The 13637-nt window shown below is 38.3% G+C and overlaps 1 pseudogene; it reads left to right on the forward strand.

Annotated features, from left to right (window-relative positions):
* Nucleotides 1-1998: 1998 nt before the first annotated feature.
* LOC143891555 (uncharacterized) lies at nt 1999-3380 on the forward strand (annotated as a pseudogene).
* The last annotated feature ends 10257 nt before the right edge of the window (nt 3381-13637 follow it).

Raw genomic sequence — 13637 nt, forward strand, 5'->3', positions numbered from 1 at the left:
AACCCGCCATGATTTCAGAAATCAGGTTAGATGGGTTGGATTAGGGTTTGGTGATTTAGAGGCAAGTTGGGTTAAGGTTGACCCTTCCAAACCCAAGGTTCAGAATGGATCAGATTCGTATTGAGTTAATGCCACATTGGGTTTGGCTGGGTCAAGGTAATTGCCTTTTATTGATGATAGTAGAAGTAGATTTGCCAGGCAAGTCCTCTTTCAGAAATCGCGTCAGATGGGTCGCCTTTTATTGTTTATAGAGCATTAATTATTAGGACTTCAACTGTACTCAAAATTAGATAATTGAAATGGAAGATTTTTAGAAGGCATGCATGATATTTAGTTCATAATGAACTCCTAATTAATGTTATTATTTACAAAAAAGATTTAATTAAAAGAATCTTATCAATAAATAGAGACTAATGCACAGTGAGATCGATATGCAACAGAAGGTTCGCTAGAGCCAATGGGTCGGTGGTATCGGTTGCGGTGGACCCCATCATGAAAGACATATCGGCCCCGCCAACATCGACCTTAGCGGCCACAGCCGAAGCAGAGTCTTCAGACGTCCCCACCTCTCTTATCGTTTCCGTTAACAGAAACTAAAGCTGATGAAGCCTCACCGATCTTATCGTTGACGTTAACAGAAACTAAAGCCGATGAAGGCTCCGAAACGAAATTTGGAAGAGGATCTCCACTGTTAATCTCTTCCTCTGGCCTCTTCACTTATTCTCTCGTTATCATCTCATGAATCGGATAATCCCATATGTTAATATCCGATACAGCGGGAATCTTTGCCCTCTTTTCAGCCTCCCCGCCGACATGGTCAGACATCGAACGTTTTCGACGACATTCCTCTCCCATTTCTTACATGAACGAAAAATAAAAGAGACAGAACAAAGTAGCCAAGGAATGAGAGCCAAGTACAGAAAAGGTGGTGAATATATAGGGAGAGCGTGGCTTAGCAGGTTCTGCCACGTAGGATCTCACTCTAGGTTATTGATTTCCGCACTTGGATCGAATACCAAGTGCGGAAATTTTGATGCACCACCTATGCTCCAGCACCATATAATATCTCTTCTGATTCAGTTAATATTAAAAAACAAAGAAATCAATACTCCATCCACATATAAAGAGCATAGAAGTTTAGACTCGTACCTCTTTTTCCTATATCACCCATTCCATTCAACATGTTAATCCTGTCAATTGAAACTTACATATAAGCACAAGGAAATAAAAAAAGACAATGGTATTTTCATCTCTTGTTTTGGTTACTTCTACCATTTCTCTTTTACTCAAGCTCGTTTGTTAGAGCTTCAATTAACTAGTTAGAATGGATGAAATAATTTTAAGAGAGCACCGAAAGGATAAAAAAAGGGCTGGCAATTGTCTTTGTATTTTAATTATTAAATGAAGGTGATATTTCTGAGATTTTATATGGTGGATACGCATGTAGATCAGTACTGGCGGTACCACCCTCAATATTTGATCCAAAAACATTACACTTTGTAAGGTGCTGCCGGAGGATCAAATATCAAGAGCAGTACTTCTATCAAGGTGCTGCCGGAGGATCAAATATCAAGAGCATTAATTTTGCAAGTTCGATTCACTAATTGACTGACATGCATGGTTTTAAACTTCCTCTTCTGGGATCCTAGAATCCATCGTTCACCTTTGATCATATAGTCATTTCTACAAGATCAATGGTCTAGATTGACCATACATGCCCCCCACATTTGGGACCCTAGAATTGATGGTCGGTCATTTCTTTAGAAAAATTCTATCAATCAACTACTAAACTAGTAAACTACAGTTGGACCATCCTCGTATAGGAATAGAAATCTTCCCATAAAATCGAAGAGATTTCCATTTTACACTCCGGTGAGGGTAATTCCGTCAATTCAACCAAATCCAATCTATTTTTAACGTGGGAGTATTTCAGAGAATAGAGCTGAGGAGATATCTAAAAAACCCCCCAACCAAAAAATAAAAGAAGAGAAGAAGAGAGGATGACTCCGGTAGGTAGCAGGGAGGTTAAGGAGGGACCCACTGTGTATGTTGGCAAGGGGCAGCAGGAGAAAGAGGGTGTTGTTATCAAAGGGGTGTCGTGCTCTTCTGCCCACTTGGACAGAGAATTGGTGGGGAGGGATGGATTCTGTTTGGATTGCTCGGAATCGACGGTGGAGAGCTCGTCGATCGGCGTTGGAGGGGAGAGCTCGTGCAAATCAACAGCGGAGATTGATCGGGAAGAGGAGGATGATGTTCAGAGTGAATTCAAAGGTGGTTTGGTTTCTATGGGATCATTGGAAGAATCTCTTCCCATCAAGTGGGTTCTCTTTTTTTCTCTTATATTTTGAAAAAAAATCACTTTTGAAGGAATATGAATTTGGTTGGATTTGTTTCTTATATTTTGTTTTTGGGTTTTTTGGTAAATGGACTAAAACCAAAAAATAAAAATTATATCGCAGCCAATTGGGGAGCCCTTTCACCTCTTTTTTGCAAGGGCTCCCTTCAGTTCAGACTTCCTCCTGATTTTAAGGCACTGTTTTGCTAAAAGAGGAAAAATTATAATATGGCAATACTTGAAACATGAGGAATTCTAGACTGAAGGGAGCCCTTGCAAAAAAGGGATGAAAGGGCTCTCCTATTGGCTACACATAACCATCATGCATTAATAACCGCTGAAAAGTCAAACATGATGATGATGTGCAGCCAATGGGGGAGCCCTTTTACCTCTTTTCTGCAAGGGCTCCCTTCAGTTTAGACTTCCTCTTGAAAGATATAGGTTTTTACTAGGAACATTTAAATGATCTTGGAAACATCAATTTACACATGTTTTCAGATTTGTGCACTATTATTTAATTTTAACTTGTGGGGTTTTGACAATTATTAGTTTCTTATTATTTTGTTTGAGTTAATGTGAGTTCTCACATGATCAAATTAGTATGTTTTTTTCTCTTCCTTATATTCTTTTGTTGAAATCTTAACTAAGTTGCATTGTATATTTCTCCAAATTCAAATTGATAATTGAATCCATCTTTTATTTATTTTTCAGAAGTGGTTTGTCGAATTTCTTTGCTGGGAAATCAAAATCTTTTGCTAACCTAGCAGAAGTGACTTGTGTGAAAGATCTTGTAAAGGCAGAAAATCCCCTCAACAAGAGAAGAAGAATACTCATGGCCGCTAAGTCCTCAAGAACAACTCCTTACAATACTCTCAATACTTCTCTTCCTCTCATAGGCCCTGACTCTTTGGAAGAAACACAAGAAGAAGAAGAAGAAGAAGAGCACTAAGAGTCCCCATTGGCACCTTTGCCACTCCATGAAAAGAAATTTCAGTCCTTCAAATCACCAAGGCCTTCCTCCCTCTATGACTTGAGAGATCCTTAATTATCCTAAACAAATAACTAATTTTAAATTTCCTTTTATCTCTGTTAACAGACCCAATATCAGTTTCTTTTGAATTATATTGATTTCTTGTTCTTGTTTTCTCTCTTATCTTTTTTATTTTTATTTTTTTGGGTTACTATATTTGGTTTAATGTCTCTTGGGAAAGAGACAAGGCTTTTCTCCTTTCCCTATTTAAATAATTGGGATAGAAACAAATTTGGAGATTTATTTATTAAGTAATTGATTACCTTGTTTGTGTAACGCCAAAATGGTAATTGGGAGTTTGGGACATGAAATCTTCTACTGAATATGGACAATGAAATTGTTCTCTTGGAAGCTAAGCAAAAAAAGGGTTGTGCTAAATACACTATAGGGGGGTATAGAGGGGTGGCCCAGGGAAGAAAAGGGGTGATATATATCACTTCCCATTATAGAAACTAGAAAGGTTGCATTCTTTAACCATTTTCAAGAATAACTTCTTCTATATTAATGCCATGTTCGTTGTGATCTGTTTTTCTAAGTTGATTTCTTCCTCAATCTCATGAGGTGAGTTATTTGTTGTCTAACCCGATAAAAGTATTGACGCGTGCTTAAATATGCAAATGATGATTCACAAACGCCGTGTTCGGAATTTGGATTGCAAGAAATATTTCTTGTAAAAAAAGTATCCTAAGAAAATTTATTTTGCCTCCACGATCGAAACTGATATAGAAATATCCTCTAAATAGAACTTGAACTGTTGTGGTTAGAGTTACTTTTTTCAGTATTAATCAACCAAATGAAAAATAAGAAATTTTGGAAAAAAATTCTTTTCCAAAGATTTCCAAAAAATTCCTGCAATCTAAACAGTGCCAATAATGTTTTGAACAGATTACATCATTATCATGACAATATGTTTCTGCACTTTCTAAAAAACTTTAATCCAAAAGGCTATAGAGACTCTAACAAGCCCGGTTTTGAAATGAATAATTAGTCATTAACACTTGAAAAAAGTAAAACAAAAGAATCAGAGGGAAGACTAGAGAAAAACAGATTAAAATTTTGAATATGAAAAACCCTAGATCTATCACTCGGGAAAAAAGAAACAAAATTTGAGAGAATAAAATCCTATTCAAAATGGTAAATGGGCAGACTTAGTTGAATATCTACCAGAGAAAATGAAAATCCTCACCAAGATGACTCCATCTCTTTTTCTTCCTCATTTCTTACTCTCTTTCCTTGCTTCTCTCTCAGCCCTAATGTGGAACAAGAGAAGAGGAGGTGTCCTTTTATAATAATCCTTAGGGTAGTGATATCTCCACTCTTTTTTTCATTTTCACGATTTCTTCTTATTGGGTGGAGGTATAATATTGAGCTTTTGCCAAGAAATCTTATACTTTGCTTTATTTGGAAAAAGAATGTTCTAGATTGACAATTTGGTAATGGCTGGAGTCATGACATTTGAATTACCTTGTACGTGGACAGACAATTTGACAATTTGCTAATGGCCCATTCCTCTTATACGTGGACTGCCAAAAATTACCTTGTAAAAGGACCAAAATAGCCATGACATTCAATGATAAGTAGGGGTGGCCAGAACCGAACCAGAACCGAAGAACCGAACCGGAACCGAAGAACCGAACCGGAACCGAACTGTAAAAAAATATTTTTGGTCCGGTTCGGTTCCACTGATGAAGAACCGAAAAATTTCGGTTCGGTTCCGGGTCTAATGTTCTCGGTTCGGTTCCGGAACCGAAGAACCGAACTTTGAATATATATATATATAATATTTTTATATTCTATTATATATATACTTAATAATATAAATTACTTATAATATTAATAAGTAATAGTTAATACTATTCTTATAATAAGAAAGTAACTTATATTATAACTTTAATTAAAAGTTTTTATAAATTATAATTAATAATTAATAATTAGCCATTAGAACCGAAGAACCGAACCGGACCGAACCGATTATTTTCGGTCCGGTTCGGTTCGGTCCTACTGTGTACTACGGTTCGGTTCGGTTCTTACGGTTCATGGAACCGAGAACCGAGAACCGAAAAAAAATGAACCGAGAACCGAACCGGTTGGCCACCCCTAATGATAAGTTCCGGATTTGGGAATATCATTTCTATTTACTAGTAAGTAAGGAACGATTTTCAAAGATTTTAGAAAATCGTTTTGGAGAAGATGCCAAAAAGGACACCCCCTCCCATTGCTCTCAAATATATCCATTACATCTATATTTGAGATGCACATTAAGAACCTCTATAGATAGGAGGGCTAGGATCATCCTATAGAAATGTTTTTTTTTTTTTTGGCACAACCTATTTACGTTGTGGCCCATCACATGGACGGTTTGTACTGGAGCTCTTTTTCTATTATTTGTTTGTCATATCCTTAATAGCGGGTTGGTTACACCTAGGATAATCCTATAGTATGATCTGTACAATACTTTTGGAAAAATAAGGAACTATAAGGGCTTACACCATATAAAAACTCCACACGAGAAACTTGGAAAAGTGCATGGAAAAAGTCCCTTTTCCCCTTTTGACAACCTCGGATTTGTTGCATGAGAGTACACTACAATCATTCTCTCTGGAGCCTCGCTTTCCAATATTTTACTATTTCTTATTATTTCTTTCCGCGTGCATTTAATACATATCGCGTCCCACATAAATGCATGAGACTCTTGTTGTCTGCAAACAACAATCTTGCCTTTGAATGCTTTTCTTTTAAAGCAAAAAATAAATGAAATGACGCTGTCGTTTATAAATAGATATCACCATTATTTAAGAACGACAATGTTATTTAAAAACGACAGTGTTATTTAAGATAGTCGATTGGTTCCGTAGTATTCCAGTAGTTTAGGAGTGGCAATGTTATTTACAATACCGGCATTGCGACCTAGGTTGAATAGGTGATTCGGTTCCTTCAAATAGGCCCATTAATGGAAACCCTAGCTAGATCCAAAATGACAAAATTTCCTAATCTAGGCGTTATTACTCCTGATCGATCCGTTGTCGATTAAGGTAGTCGACCCGTTCCTTAAACTAATTAAAAAGTACATTTTCCGCTTTAAGTGGGGCGTATTTTGGGTATTTACAATCAGCCCTAATGTGGAACAAGAGAAGAGGAGGTGTCCTTTTATAACAATCCTAAGGGTAGTGATACGATCCATAACAAGTAAACTAGCGTCGCAAAAACAGAGAAAACAATCCAAAACCCCAAGCGAGCAAAGCTCCAATAAGACTGTGCTAGTCTCTAATAAAGAAGAAAGACTACAGCTCTAAAGGAGAAGCTCCCAGCTACCAACACCAAAGAAGGGGTGCAAATGAGTCAATGACTCTAATAACGTTACCAAAATTTGAGGGAAATAAGCCAAGACTCTCTCCAGAAGAAAGGGGGGCTCTAACATGAGGCTAGGTAAGCTTCCTAAAAGGGGAACTCTCTAAATGAGACAAGGCTTGTCTCCAAACAGGGACTCTATAAATGAGGCATGGCATGCCTCTTAGACACAAATGGTGGGCTCCAAGTATCCTTATCATTGCCCTTGCAATGATAAATAGGATCAGGGCAACTAAAAAGTCTAAGTTAGTCTTCTACTTATGCGGGGGAACAAGTTGGGGAGGTTCTATAAATGAGGCACGGTAGGCCTCCTGTGGGTATCTTTCTAATATAACCATGATCGACTCCCTAAGGGGAGGCTCTAAGCAATGAGGCTTGTCTCCATAGGAAAGCGGCCTAGCGAGACGACTCATGTCTCCTAACCGGGGGCTCTAGATGACTCTTTCATTGCCCATGCAATGAACAAAGGATTTTATCTAAAGGTATTTAAAAGACTAGAAAAGTCTACTAAATAAAAGAACGCAGACTCTACTAGGACCGAGCAAGTCCCCTAAGGATGGGCTTAGGCTAACGCCTTCATCGCCCCTGCAATGATAGGAATAAATACCTAAACTTATCTAAAAGATTACATACCCTTATGGGATTTCAGGTTATGCGCAATTTTTTCCTTTTTCTTCAAAACATAAAAGAAATCACCAAGCTTACTTAACCAACACTTTTAACCACTATTATTATATGACAATATAGCTCAGGGAAAGAAATTTTCAGAATTAACTTTAACTCTGGAATTATTATAATCTAAAAGGAATTTAAAGCAATCATTACAATAGAGATCATACCCACAGACGAAAACAATTGAGATTTGGATCATCAACATATAAAATCAAGAATTCATCTCAAAATCTGGATGAGAGCAAATATGATGGCGTGGTCTAAAACCAACATGTTTGACATAACTCAAAATTCCAGATCCACCATATTGTATGCAATTTCAAAAGGACCTTAAACCTAACAGAGTATATGCTATTTTTAGAAACAAAAGGGAAGTAAGGAGATATCATTGAAACCTAAATGACAATAACCAAAACAAGCTTCTAGCAACTATCCAAAACCCTTCTCAATTACACCCTTTGCCCATTTGGTATTACATGCGGAATTGGCATTAAAAGATTAAACAAGAGAAAATAACAAGTCAACACTATTGTTAATTATCCATACATGGACATACAAGCACCTATTCTCCAAAATGATTGCACTGATAATTTCTAAAGTTACGCTAACTCATCTTACCTGCGACTAGTTACTATAAATGAGCTGTACCGGCCATTGAATAAACCAAATGTCAATTTCCTCTCGAGTATGACTAAATGAAAGTAAACAAGCCAACAATATTTATTCCATAATAAGAGCATAACTAAAGGTTCACACTCATACCTCTTTTGACAACAAATACACAGTTGTTGAGTGTATGAATCTATGGACAACAACTATATACCATTTAACCCAACCAAGATCAGAAATATAGAACATATAACCTTTATAAGACAGCAGCTACACACTGTAGAACAGCAGCTACACACTGTAGGATAGTAGCACATTCACTTATTCAAAGCACACACAGACAAACTCATACATACAAATGTACGCACACTCATACAAGCACATATTCACAATTATAGACACACACATGTACACACACTTAGAAACACATAGAGACACATATGCCCACATATAATTACCTACATATATACATCCACACATATGTTCACAGACACGCACACACTCACATACAACTGGGGGAAGAGATCATTTCATAATTCTATAACATCCATGTCATTGCAAACATTAAATGCCACCGATTTTAATTGCTCATAATACGCTAAGATGAAATGGATCATAGACCAAGCTATGCTACTATCCCAATAGTCATCATTTCTAAACAACATATTGACCAAGTAGTCCTCATCTGAGCAATGAAAACAGCCCAACCACACTTTTAATAGCTACAGCCACTACCCTACCTTACCTAATTTAGAGAGATGTAGTGAATGCAAATTAATTGGAAGCAATCCTGAGACTTTCAACCTACTACACAATGGCAGTAGACTTATTTCCATCCGAGCTACAAAATTGGTCTTGAAATCACTAGAGTTCAATTGTATATGCTCACAGAAAGCTAAATTGGCTAAATGACATTGACTCTACCTGGTTTTGATAATTACATAAATTCACCTTATTTAATAGAAGACAAGATAGTTTAGCACAATCAAGAAATATGGTCTCAAACTATGGTATAACGCATATCAATAATTTTCGAGGAAGACAATTACAGACAAACATAATTTGCACTGTACATGACAATACTCCAAATAACTTGGGTTCGCATATAACATAAAGAAATGATCCCGAGCCATATCATGCCCAAAACATATAAAAGACGAACTCCCAATTGGTTCAAGAATATCCTAAGTAAAATTTGCCATGAATTTTCTTCTTTCTTTTTTTTAAACCTGAGTGAGCTGATGCTATTTTCCGCAAGGAACAGGGAAGGGGAGTCTTAGCTCCTTAGAAAAAAAAAATCATTAGCAAATAACACACAGAGCCAAAAAAATTGCATCACCATCTTTATCTAAATCCAATCATAAGTAAAAATGAAAAGGGGAGAGCATCACCTGAATCTGCCAATGAAATCCGATGAGGGTTATGATGATGAGAAGAATAGAGCGATCGGAGAGGGGTTTCTCTTGTCGAAATTGCGGAGCAGGGGTTTGGATAGGGTTATATATAATAAAAAATGAGAAGGGGGCTGTGAAGATGGGAGGTGGGGTTTTGGAGAAAAAGAGATGGAGGTGTTGCTCGGCTGGGTTGGGGTTGAGAAAAGAAGGTGATAAAAATGGGTTTCAAGGATTTGAAAGGTAGAGAAGAGAGGTGGCTAAGAGATGGTGATGGTGGATGGATTCCGGCAAGCTTGCCGGAATCAATGGAGATGGGTATGGCCAGTGAAATAGGGAAGATAGTGGTTGAGGGTGGAGTCGGTAACGAGGCAAAATTAATGGCAGGAATGGAGGTTGAGCAGAGGAAGATGGGGATGGGGTTTAGGATAGTGAAGAGGGTTTGAAGAGAGGGTGATAAAGAGGGTTCTCGGTCAAATTCCGGCAAGATTGCCGGAATTAATGGAGGAGGGTTTGGTGGTTGGATTTGGAATAGAGGAGGCCGAATTTGGGATGAATGGAGGAGTGGCCGGAAAAAGAGATGATGAAAATGGGTTTTAAGGGTTTGAAAGGGTGGAGATGGCTATGATGGAGGTTGTGAAGGTTGAAGATGGTGGTGAGGGGTTGATCGAAGCTCCGGCCGGAGATGGGGTTTGTGGTATTAATGGGGTAAGTGAAAAATCAGATCCGGGCAAGGGCCGTCGGAATTTCTGGATAATGGTCGGAGAAGAAGATGTTGGCTGAGATTGAAAGTAGGTAAAAATGGTTGATGTGTGATGGTGATGGTGAGATTTGCAGAGGTGGTTTTGGGGAGAAAATGGGGTTGAAGATGATGAAGGTGGGGTAATAGGGAATGATGAAGAGGTTTTTTGTAATGGATTTGGTAGAAATGGGATGACGGTTGGAGATGGGGTGGTGGCTGGAAATTGGATGAATCCGGCCGGATTTAATGGTGGCTGGCCGGATTCCGATGGGTTTCCCGAAGGGTATGGCTGGAAAATGGGGGATGTGGATGATGGTGGAAGAAGAGTAGAAGAAGGGTGGCTATGGTGGTTCAGTTGGGTGAAGCTCGAGCTCCCTCTTGCTCTGCAGGTTTCTCCTCTCCTTCCTCTCTCAAACCCTCTCTCGAAAATGAAGAACCCCCCTCATGCCCTAATTCGATGGGCATTTTAAAGGGAAATGATCAATTCACACCCCCCTTTCCTACTTGGACAGCCACCTATAGGTATATTTATGACTACCCTTTACTCAACAGGGGGTGCCCAGGAAACACTAATGATGAATAAGAAAAGGAATAATATATTCCATCCCTTCTTTCTATCTTGGACAGCTCCAATCCATGTATCTGTGACTATTCTTTTATGGGCTAGTGGTCCAGAGTAAGAGTAAAGGGGGAAATTTTATGGAAAATATCTCCTTTAAAAAATGATATCAACCCTCCAAGTCCTCTTTATGATCAATGGTGAGGATTTGGAGCTTTTTAACAGGAAGCTTCATTCCTAAGATCCTCCCATAACTAATTCTAGCCCTAAACCTCCATTAATCTAGATTAGGCTCTAATTGTGACTTGAAAATGAAGAAAAGAATCTTCCATATTTACCAAACTGCCATGCTCCCGGATAATGCACCCCTTCACATATTAATCTGCACACCCGCATATCTTCCTGGACAGCCCATTGCAGTAAATTTGAACTGGCTTTCCAGGTTCAAGAGCACCCCTTTTTCTGGCTAAATCGCCACCCTTATTCCTACACTATACTACACTACAAACTTCACTTGCTTACCAGGTAAATCGCGACGGATTCAGATGAAAATTTAAAGGGACCTACCTGGGATCCTAGCCTATCTTAAGGTACCAATTGGGACTCTAGAACACCGATTTAACAGGACTTCTAATCTAACGACGCTATGAGGGTTCGGTCAAAATGGGGTGTCTACACATTCATAATCAGGCACGAGCCTATATATATTTCTGGTTATCCATGGTATACAGAGCATATTTTTTTTTGGGGTTCCATGGCCTATCCATAGATGGTGACTCTGAGGTTGTTTTAGGTACATCTTGGTTTGATGATTTATCCTTAGATCAACAGGTATGTCATTTATCGCCACTCGTGCTATGCTATGAGGGTGGCATCCATTTCGAGAGTTCCTTGGTAGAGCTCTCCTTCACACGTGGATGATCCAGAGGCCGCTGGGGGCTCGTCCCCCACCTCTCTCTCTCGGATGGGGGTCCACAAACCTCAAAGATTATTGATTAGGTCTTAACATGATGAAGGAACCAATAGAATTGGAGCATAGGAGAAAGATTAGTTGAGCACCTCGTAACTGTCATATTAGACACATATAGACTCAAAATCTTAAGGAAAGTTTCGAGTTAGGCCCTATTTGGATTGTGAAAAAAAAAAAAAAAAACCTTTCCTATGCAAAAAAAAAATTCACTTCAAAATTTAATTGGAAATAATAAGATTGAAGTTAATTGAGAGGCATATCATCATAAATTGAATGTCCTATTGGGTTAAAGTTCTCATTTTAAAATGAGGTACGTCTAATTTATGCTCATTTTTCGCGTAAAATGGGTGTAAAATATGATTTAAAAAATGGGCAAAATTTTTTTTTTACATTCATTTTACATCGAAAGAAACGACATGATTGAAAAAAGAGAGGTATGTTCGGTCTGAAGGCTACCCTCGGTGCAACATGTGTGGATGTGTGTGCTCGTGATGCACGGGCTTGCTAGCCTCCTTGGAGGCAAAGATTGGAAAATCAATTTGAGGGCTTCGACAATTAAAATTATTGACAACCAAGAGGGGGCCGAATTGGTTGGGTATTAAAATTATTTGTCTTTTTGAACTTCTAAGCTTAACTTTAGACTTCTCTATGTGATTTAACTCACACTAAATGATTAGCTCTTGGATTAATGAGAGTTTGTTAAATGAAAATTGACGGAAGCAAACAACACAAAGTAAAGCAAGGAGAGAAGAGAGTAAAGAGATACACACAAGATTTATAGTGGTTCGACCCTAAAACCCAAGGGTCTGCTCCACTCTTCTCAAGTTTGTATCTTTGAGGAATTCCACTATAGTGATCCTCCTTGAGACGACTGGATGGGAGCCCTTTTAAAGCTTTTATGCCCCCAAGGGTTTAAGAACGGTGCCCTTCCACCCTTCCAATGTTCTTCAAGATTCAATGTGTTGTGCCTTCTTGTAAGGCTAATACGCCTCTTCAATACAAGTTTTCTTCTCTATAACTATTACAAGTAAGCTTGACTTCTTCAAGGAGATGTACAGTGATCTTTAAGATTGTTGATGGCAAGTGAGCTTGAGTGGGTCTTCTCCAAATAAGATTGCAAGTAGACTTACGGAGATCAGGGTCTTCTCCAAATAAGATTGCAAGTAGACTTGTGGAGATCTTCCCTCTCCGTCGGGGTTCCATGGTCGCAAGAGCCTCGCTGGTGATCACTCATCTCTCATCGTCCCTTCCAACAACACCTTTGGTTCACACCTATGCCATTCTCTGCGTGTAGCAAATACCCCAAATGTCAACTAATCTTGTGGAGATGAAGAAAGAACCAAAGAAGGCAGGTGTACATGAGAGAAAAGCAAGATAAAAAAAGATCGTTAGTGCATTGTAAAATGAGCTTAGAAGGAAAAATGTTCAAATAAACACCCCCTCATTTTACTCTAACGGTGCTTTCAAGTGTCTTCCTTTCTAAGCAAAATAACCATTCCATCATTTTACCCAACAATACACCTCTCTCTTATCTTTTATAAAATCTCCACTCTTTCCTTTGATTTCAGCATCCCATTGGAATGATTGCCATTTTTTATGATAACCAGATTTGATATTTACTACCCCCTAAATTCTTAGCCACTAATTGATGAATAAAAGGACAACAATTGTAGAAGTGAAGCCCATGTGCATTAGCAATGAAGGATGATGGATCTGATGAGAGTCCGAATTCGAAGAATTTTCATGAAAGAAGTAAATTGAAATACATGCCATTGTCACAAGAATCTGGACTGGAGTGTGAATGGGTAGGGAGAAAAATAGAAGATTTGTCAAGCGCAAAAGTGGAAATACAAAAAAATAGGGGTCCTGCCAATCCCCTGCTTACCTATAAAAATACACATTTAGGATGCCAAAGTGCCCGAAATATTTATCTTCACTTTGCCTAAGCAAGTAGTTTTCCAATGCTCATTTAAGTATCAGC

Source organism: Tasmannia lanceolata, unplaced genomic scaffold (assembly GCF_043159265.1).
Source record: "Tasmannia lanceolata isolate RefF3 unplaced genomic scaffold, GAP_Taslan_0.1 ptg000002l, whole genome shotgun sequence".
Lineage (NCBI taxonomy): Eukaryota > Viridiplantae > Streptophyta > Magnoliopsida > Canellales > Winteraceae > Tasmannia > Tasmannia lanceolata.